Raw genomic sequence first — 10114 nt, forward strand, 5'->3', positions numbered from 1 at the left:
AGGAGAAACTGCATTTTGGCTAGAATATGACTAATTTTAGGGCAAAAAGGCGATATTTTGGAGTCAAAATGTATTCTTTCTGGGATAAACTGAAATTTAAGGGAGAAAAGAAGTTATGTTCGGGATAAAACGTGGTGTTTTGGAGAGAAAACTTCTTACTTTGGATATGCATAGTGTATGGGAGATCACAGTGTGAACCACTGATTAATCAGCTGAGGCAAGTGTGGGGTCAGCTGTGGGAGCACAGGTGAAAGTTATGTAGCTGTGCTCCCTGGAGGGGTGGAGTTCAACTCCACCTCCTCTGAGACCTCATTTAAGGGCTGACCCTCACTGAGGTAGCATCTCTTGGAGATTGCTTGCCAGGGTGGATTGCCTCAGTTCTGGTGAGTTCCCTTTTCATTATACCTTCTGTATTTCATTTATTTTTCTTGTAATTACCATTCTTGTTAGTACTCGTATAGTTTCTGCCAATACATTTGGCGAGCCAGGCAGGAGCCACTGACTTGGCATCTGGAAATATAAGGAAAAAAAAAATGTCCTTTGTGTGGAAAATCTTTAATTGGTACAAGGGGCAGAAGACCACCCCCTTAGGGACATGCCTCCCTGGACAAATTCCAGATTTTGAGGCGTCCCCATATTACCAATTAGCAACAATTATTGAACAATGGGGCCCTTTAAGAGTACCAAATAACTTGGACGCCTATTGTCTAACTGATTACTTTCTAGGACTACAAAAAGATATCTTAATTTCAAGAGTAATGCCAATGGCTGCATCTATGGCAGCCTGGCCATTACTAAATGCCTTAAATCGGGCAGAGATAAAATCAAACAACATTGCACATGAAAATGAATTGTTAAAGGCCCGTATTGAAAAATTGGAGGGTGAGATCAATCTATTGATGGGAAAAAAACCGTCATTTTCTTCTTCCAACCCTCAAATTAGATACATTTCATTTAATGACGATCAGGATTCTGAAGAAATGAATTAAAATAAGATCACTAAATCTGAACTAGAGGAACCATCTGAGACGGACTCACTAGAAGTCCGTCCAGTAATAACTCAAAAAACAAAGAAAATTCAAGATCGACCAGCAGGGGTGCCTTCTGATCAATGGCCCCCTGCCGAATCTTATTTACATGTAACAGCCCGTCCATATACGCCTACTGAACTCATGGACCTAGTGCAACGATTTAGGCAAAGGCCAAGGGAAAGTGTTCCGGCTTGGTTATTACGGTTATGGGATTCAGGGGCAGATAGTGTACTGGTTAGTGGCCCCGAAGTATCTAAGTTGGCCACAATAACAATACGTCCTGCTCTTCGGCAGAGACTGTATGCTGGGACTCAGTTCCCTGAAGAAAATCATTCAATTGTAGAATGGATAATGGCTGCTTGCCGCATGGTTTGGACAAATAAAACTGACATGCCAGTAAACACAGGGATGTGGACTTCTATGGAAGACCTTCAAAATTATATACATGAATTAGGTATGAGAGAGGCTACCTACGAAGACACATTCGATAGCCCTGATATGGTTAAATTTTCTGCGGGAATGAGGGACCTAATTTTACAGCAAGCGCCCTCTCATATGTATGGAACCTTGGTTTCCATACTTAATCCAGTAGTATCCGCAGAGGCAGTAGTCCAACAAGCTGCCCAATTGGTGGCAGACCTCGGAGAAACTGAGCGTTTACGAACTAAGCGCAATATCAGGGTGATTGAGGATGCCGAGGCTTTTCCAATAGTGCGAGCCAGAAGATCGGCCCCGCGAACCTCTCGGGCAGGACCTATTAGAGTATCCCAGAAACAAATGTTTAATGATCTGCTCCGGGCAGGCGTTCAGTTTTCAAAAATTGATGGTCAGCCCAATCAGGTTCTCCTTCAGTTGTGGAAGCAACTGAAGGATGAACAAAAATTTCAGAATAAACCCAAAAGGCCAGGGATAAGATTTATAGAGCGGCGACCAACAACAGCATGGAATTTAGAAGATTTTATAGTTCCAAATAGGAAAAAGAAGCCACCTCAGGTGCCTCGGGTTACGACACCAGAGGTATCAGAGGTAAAAGACTTGAATCTGGCTCAGTTCATGGCGTGACGAGGGATGTCAGTCCCCCTAGGGCCTCTAGACGGGACCGGAGGCCCTATGTGGAACTGACGATATACTGGTCCCGAAAGAATATACAGAAGGTTATGGCCCTAGTTGATACCGGGGCAGAGACATCTATAATATATGGAGACCCAACTAAATTTAAAGGTAATAGAGTGATGATTGGAGGTTTTGGGGGACAAACCATTCCGGTCACCCAAACCTGGGTAAAATTGGGGATCGGGCGTCTTCCACCACGGGAGTACAAGGTATCCATTGCTCCAATTCCAGAGTATATATTAGGAATTGATATCCTGTGGGGTCTGGCTCTCCATACAACAGTGGGAGAGTTCCGGTTGCAGCAGAGATGCATTAGTATCCGGGCAATCCAGACAATATTGAGAGGCCATGCAAAACATGAGCCTATTTGTTTGCCGAAGCCACGCCGGATTACTAATGTGAAACAGTACAGACTCCCGGGTGGGCAGGATGAAATAACAAAAACGGTGCAGGAATTAAAAAGAGTGGGTATTATAAGGCCTGCACATAGCCCATATAACTCCCCAATATGGCCAGTGCGAAAACCGGATGGAACATGGAGGATGACAGTAGACTATAGGGAATTAAATAAGGTCACGCCACCTGTTCATGCGGCTGTACCCAATATTGCCTCCCTAATGGACACACTGAGCAGGGAAATCAAAACATATCACTGTGTCTTAGATTTGGCGAATGCATTCTTCAGTATTCCAATCAGTGAAGAATCGCAAGATCAGTTTGCATTTACACGGGAAGGGAGGCAATGGACTTTCCAGGTCCTACCCCAAGGGTACGTACATTCGCCCACTTTTTGTCATAATTTAGTGGCACGTGATCTGGCTAAGTGGGTAAAGCCAAATAATGTCAATTTATATCATTATATTGATGACCTCCTGTTAACATCCGATTCATTAGAGGCGGTGAGACAAGCGGCAGATTTGTTGATAGCTTATCTGCAGAAAAGAGGGTGGGCTATAAACCCACAGAAGGTGCAAGGTCCGGGGCTATCTGTAAAATTTCTGGGAGTAATTTGGTCCGGGAAAACCAAAGTACTACCCAGTGCGGTAGTAGATAAAGTCCAAGCGTTTCCAGTCCCTACAACATCAAAACAATTGCAAGAATTTTTGGGTATATTGGGGTATTGGCGCTCCTTTATACCTCATTTAGCTCAGCTATTAAGGCCATTATATAAGCTTACAAAGAAGGGTCAATCATGGAATTGGGGAAAGATAGAACAGGATGCTTTCCAACAGGCAAAACTGGCAGTTAAGCAAGCTCAGGCGTTGGGTATATTTGATCCGACCCTCCCAGCTGAACTAGATGTTCATGTTACTCAAGATGGTTTTGGCTGGGGCCTGTGGCAACGCCAGAGTTCTGTTCGAACCCCCATTGGATTCTGGTCTCAGGTTTGGCACGGAGCAGAAGAAAGATACAGCATGATTGAGAAACAGTTATTGGCTGCCTATTCGGCATTACAAGCAGTAGAGCCGATAACGCAAACAGCAGAGGTCATAGTTAAGACTTCATTACCAATCCAGAGGTGGGTGAGAGATTTGACTAACCTTCCTAAGACGGGGGTGGCCCAAGCACAAATGGTGGCACGATGGGTCGCCTATCTAAGCCAGAGAAGCAGTCTGTCTTCATCTCCACTTAAAGAAGAACTACAGAAGGTCCTAGGCCCAGTGACGTATCACAGTGATACATCAAAAGAACCGATGGTTGCTCCACCAGAGAAGAGTCCCGTTCAGGAAGGAAGATATCCTATTCCTGAAGATGCCTGGTATACGGATGGGTCCAGCAGAGGCAACCCGAGCAAGTGGCGAGCAATAGCATACCATCCCTCTACTGAGACCATCTGGTTTGATGAGGGGGATGGTCAAAGCAGCCAATGGGCAGAATTGCGAGCCGTGTGGATGGTTATAACTAAAGAACCTGGTGACGGCGTCCTGAACATCTGTACAGATAGTTGGGCTGTGTACCGGGGGCTCACTCTGTGGATTACGCAATGGGCTACCCAGGAATGGACTATCCACGCCCGACCGATTTGGGGTAAAGACATGTGGGTAGACATTTGGAATACGGTCAAACACAGGACAGTATGTGTCTACCATGTCTCTGGTCATCAACCTTTGCAGTCACCAGGAAATGATGAAGCTGACACACTGGCCCGAATCCGATGGATTGAGAATTCACAATCTGAAAATATTGCCCGTTGGTTACATCAGAAGCTACGGCATGCTGGACAGAAGATAATGTGGGCAGCCGCTAAAGCATGGGGGCTGCCTGTACAACTATCTGATATCGTCCAAGCATGTCAGGATTGCGATGCTTGCTCAAAGATGAGACCGAGACCGTTGCCTGAAACAACATCCCACATTGCTAGAGGATATAGTCCTCTTCAGAGATGGCAGGTCGACTACATTGGGCCCCTCCCTCGGTCTGAGGGGGCGAGATATGCCCTGACCTGCGTTGACACGTTAAGTGGACTGCTGCAAGCCTATCCTGTACCAAAGGCAAATCTAGCATACACAATTAAGGCACTTACTAAATTGATGTCTGCATACGGGACACCTCAAGTTATCGAGAGTGACCAAGGGACTCACTTCACTGGAGCGATGATACAGCGCTGGGCAGAAGAAAACAACATTGAATGGCGATTCCACCTGCCATATAACCCAACAGGGGCAGGCCTTATTGAATGTTATAATGGTATCCTTAAGGCTGCCCTGAAGACAGACTCTCAGTCCCTGCAGGGGTGGACAAAAAGATTATATGAAACCGTGCGGGACCTGAATGAAAGACCTCGGGATGGCAGACCCAGTGCCCTGAAAATGTTACAAACTATATGGGCCTCCCCTCTTAGGATCCAGATTACAGGCACCGATAATAAGGTAAAACCGCAGGTTGGTACTGAAAATAATCTTCTGCTCCCTGCCCCTGAGAATTTAGAACCGGGAATCCATAAGATAAATTGGCCTTGGAAGGTGCAGGTAGGACCCAAATGGTGTGGCCTACTTGCACCTTGGGGGAGATTATTGGAGGTGGGAGGTTCAGTCACCCCCTCGGTGATAGGTACATGGCCTACTGACATCGTGGTCAGTACTCCGGCCTTTATTGCTAAAGGAACACCTATTATGTCCCTATGGCAGATCAAGACTCCTCCTCTGGTGCCAGATATAGTTAAACAGCCACAGATATCTGGCCAGAGGGTATGGTATCGGAGGCCGGGACATAACCCAGTACAAGCAGAAGTATTGACCCAAGATAAGAATACGGCCTGTATCTTGCCCTGGAGGGCGGATCTTCCCCTCCTAGTACCTTTGAAACACCTGTATTACTCCCCTTAAGATTGATTCTAAGCCTCTAGGACAATTACTTTGGACTGATGAAACGCAGACGGACCTGCACTTCAAGATGATTTGTCTCCGGTAACATCTATCAAGCACTGGCCCATGGAAGATCATAAACGCCCATCCAATCATCATCATTTGAATAATATCAACATCTAATGCGACGGGAGATTGTATCAGCGTCGTGATTGGGTCTCTGTAATAAAGGGAACTCACCTAATCATTGGTTCACGTTGTGAATGGGGTGGAGTGTATGGGAGATCACAGTGTGAACCACTGATTAATCAGCTGAGGCAAGTGTGGGGTCAGCTGTGGGAGCACAGGTGAAAGTTATGTAGCTGTGCTCCCTGGAGGGGTGGAGTTCAACTCCACCTCCTCTGAGACCTCATTTAAGGGCTGACCCTCACTGAGGCAGCATCTCTTCGAGATCGCTTGCCAGAGAGGATTGCCTCAGCTCTGGTGAGTTCCCTTTTCATTATACCTTCTGTATTTCCATCATTTTCCTTGTAATTACCATTCTTGTTAGTACTGGTATATTTACTGCCAATACACATAGCTATGTTTTTGGAAGAATATGTGCGATCCTCGGAATAAAAAGCGGTACTGGGGTCTTAAATGTGTTTTTTCTAGGATAATATGGGATGTTCTGAGGAAAAGATGTTGAATTAATGGAAGGAGAAACTGCATTTTGGCTAGATTATGACTAATTTTAGGGCAAAAAGGCGATATTTTGGAGTCAAAATGTATTCTTTCTGGGATAAACTGTGAAATTTAAGGGAGAAAAGAAGGTATGTTCGGGATAAAACGCGGTGTTTTGGAGAGAAAACATCTTACTTTGGATACGCATAGCTATGTTTTTGGAAGAAGATGTACCGCTTTTTATTCCGAGGATCGCACTAGGGTACTAAATGTGTTATTTCTGTGTCATGGTTTATTAATTTTGTAATTTTGCTATCAGTATTCCACATCGTAACATCATATAAAACATGAATAATTTTACTGAATCTGCAACTTACAGAAGAAGACTACATCTCCCAGAGAACAACACGATAGGTCACGGGACCTGGACTCTATATTAACTCAGTCGCACAATAGACTGACGTCTTTCAAGTTCTGGCGTTCAGGGGAGTGTGTGGGAGCCTTCAGCCGTTCGCCTAGATTCACAGTAGGCCTCTCAGTTACGGACATCATTCTCTCTCCTATTTTACTTGATTCGTTAGCTCAATTTTCAATTATATTGTATTATATTGTGTTATCCTGTATTTCAATTTAGTATTTAGTAAATAAGTGTGCCTCCTTAGATCGTTGCCGCTGTTTTCTTTTCCTAAGTAACTTTTTTTTTTCCTTTCAGCCTAGGGCCCCTCCGGGGCCCACGGCCCCCTGTCACGGACGCAGGTGGATTTTTCGTAGAAACCATGACAGATTTTGGTGGAGAATGCGGGCAATTTGAGTTGCTGTTTTTCTGTGTTTTCTTCTGTTGCTCTTTTAGCTTTTAACAGAGCTATGAGTTTTTTTTCCCTATTAACGAGCTCTCTTGTGTTTGCGATTCTGCACCTGCGTGCTTGACCTTGAAAGTCCAGGTGGACTGCCAATACTCCGGTATATTTTATAAACACTGCTGAGCTTTGTTTTCTTTTACTTTTTTTCTCTCTGTTGAAGAAAAAAAGGGAAAAAAAAAATTGTTTTCTCTACTAAATTTGTTTTACAAGGGACTGCGTGCCATTGGTTCCTTTTTTGAGACGCTCCAAACATATTGGATCATGTTTAAGCTAGCCACTTTTTCTTATGGAGCTATACAATTGTATAATGGATTGAAAGCATGGTTAGCAATGCTCACTTTGTATCTGCGTACTGCTCCAGAGGGAGCAACTAATGCGACTAATTATACAGAAATGGTGATTTTTAAGCATGCTCCTCCTTCTTTCTATGCATCGTTTATGCAGTTTTTGAATGATCAGTGGGCCACACTCTTAATCTCCCTGATCTTACTGTTGATTACTTTAATAATCCCACTCAGTATCTGGATTTATAACGTCCGGAGGAAGTCTTCCCTAGAACCAGAGAATACTGAGTGGCAGGGAGTGTGGAGAGGCTTTGGAGAGATTCTCAAAGGACAGACATCTTCAGTGTCATGGAGCTTTACTCCTGAACACTTGAAGAATCCCGAGAGTTTGATCGCATATTTGAGGCAGGAATGTTGTGGCTCAGGCAGATCTCAGGAGGCACAAATGATTTTGGGCCTAGCTAATGCTTATCGGGCCTTATTCAATACCATTCCTGAGAGGGAAGTTTTTGAAGCTGAGAGAGAGAGTCTCAGGGCCGAGAATGAGAGTCTTAGAGCTGAGAGAAAAGACCTCCTGTATCAACGAGACTCATTTTGGTATGAGAAGGAGAGTCTTAGAGCTGAGGCAGAAAAACTTTGGACTGAGAAGGTAGAGAGAGAATAAGCTTTTGAAGCTAAGAGAAAAGATCTCCTGTACCAATGAGACTCAATCTGGAATGAGAAAGAGAGTCTTAGAGCTGAGGCAGAAAAACTTTGGGATGAGAAGGTAGAGAGAGAAAAAGCTTTTGAAACTGAGAGAAAAGATCTCCTATATCAAAGAGACACCTTTTGGTATGAGGGAGAGGCTCTCTGAAATGAGAAAAGCTCCCTGCAATCCAAACTCAACACTCTCCAGTCCGAGCACAGCGCCCTCCGGTCCGAGCACGACACTCTCCAGTCCGAGCACAGCGCCCTCCGGTCCGAGCACGACACTCTCCAGTCCGAGCACAGCGCCCTCCGGTCCGAGCACGACACTCTCCAGTCCGAGCACAGCGCCCTCCGGTCCGAGCACGACACTCTCCAGTCGGAGCACAGCGCCCTCCGGTCCGAGCACGACACTCTCCAGTCCGAGCACAGCGCCCTCCGGTCCGAGCACGACACTCTCCAGTCCGAGCACAGCGCCCTCCGGTCCGAGCACGACACTCTCCAGTCGGAGCACAGTGCCCTCCGGTCCGAGCACGACACTCTCCAGTCCGAGCACAGCGCCCTCCAGTCCGAGCACGACACTCTCCAGTCCGAGCACAGCGCCCTCCGGTCCGAGCACGACACTCTCCAGTCCGAGCACAGCGCCCTCCGGTCTGAGCATGGCACTCTCCAGTCCGAGCACAGCGCCCTCCGCTCCGAGCACGACACTCTCCAGTCCGAGCACAGCGCCCTCCGCTCCGAGCACGACACTCTCCAGTCCGAGCACAGCGCCCTCCGGTCCGAGCACGACACTCTCCAGTCCAAGCACAGCACCCACCAGTCCGAGTATGACATTTTCCGGTCCGAGCACAGCACCCACCAGTCCGAGCACGGCACTCTCCGGTCCGAGCACAACACTCTCCAGTCCGAGCACAGCGCCCTCCGGTCCGAGCACGACGCCCTCCGGTCCGAGCACAGCGCCCTCCAGTCCGAGCATGACACTCTCCGGTCCGAGCACAGTGCCCTCCGGTCCGAGCACGACACTCTCCAGTCCGAGCACAGCGCCCTCAGGTCCGAGCACGACATTTTCCGGTCCGAGCACAGCACCCACCAGTCCGAGCACGACACTCTCCGGTCCGAGCACAACACTCTCCGGTCCGAGTATGACACTCTCCAGTCGGAGCACAATGTCCTTCAGTCCGAGCATGACGCTCTCCAGTCTGAGCACAACATCCTCCAGTTCGAGTGTAACACCCTCTGATCTGAGCGAGACGTCCTCCGGTCCATGTACAACGACCTCAAGGTTCAGTTCGATGCCATCAAGATCGATCGTAACAACCTCCATACCATGTACGATGCCGTCCAATCTGAGCGCAACACTCTCCAGTTCAAACACGACGCGCTCCAGTCCGGGTTCGACACAATTCAGTCAAGTACAACGCCCTCAGGGCTGAGTTCGACACCATGGAGTTCGAGCGCGATCTCCTCTGATCCAAGCTATGCACCCTCCAGTCCAAGGGGAACACCCTCAAGTCTGAACCATATGTAATCCAACCTAACCAACCACAGGGGGCACCAGATACAATGTTGGTTGCCCCTGTAAGAGGACGAAAAACAAAACGAGTTTCAACTCAGTTAGAGAAAATGCAGAAGGAGTTAGAAGAGCGGAGGGAGTTAGTAGAGCAGGACTCAGGAGGTCAGGGGGACTCAGGAGAGCAGGGGGAGTCAGAAGACCAGAGGAAGTTGGAGGAGCAGAGGATGTTAGAGGAGTATAAGAAGATGTTAGAGGAGCAGAAGAAGTCAGAGGAGCAGAGGAAGTTAGGAGAGAGGAAAAAGAAGGAAGGTTACCTGGAGGAAATTATACAAGAATCAGAGTCAGAAGAAGAAGAGGAGCCAAAAGTTAGATTTTCTTTACAAGAATTCCTCGAGGCGCAAACTTCTAGATGGGGCAGCCTCATCAACACAGTTGCCACCATCAACACCTGAGACTCTTGATAGAGCAAAAGGCGAGCAAAGTATTACGACCATTATTGATCGATCTTTGAAACTGAGTGAAATTCGAGATCTAAGAAAGGATTACACACGTCAGCCAAAAGAACATATGGTCACTTGGTTACTTCGCTGCTGGGACAATGGTGCCAACAGTGCGTGGCTCGATGGCAGTGAAGCTCGCCAACTGGGTAGCATTTCTAGGG

This window comes from Coturnix japonica, chromosome W (genome assembly GCF_054131305.1).
Source record: "Coturnix japonica strain WE chromosome W, WE-NBRP24, whole genome shotgun sequence".
NCBI lineage: Eukaryota > Metazoa > Chordata > Aves > Galliformes > Phasianidae > Coturnix > Coturnix japonica.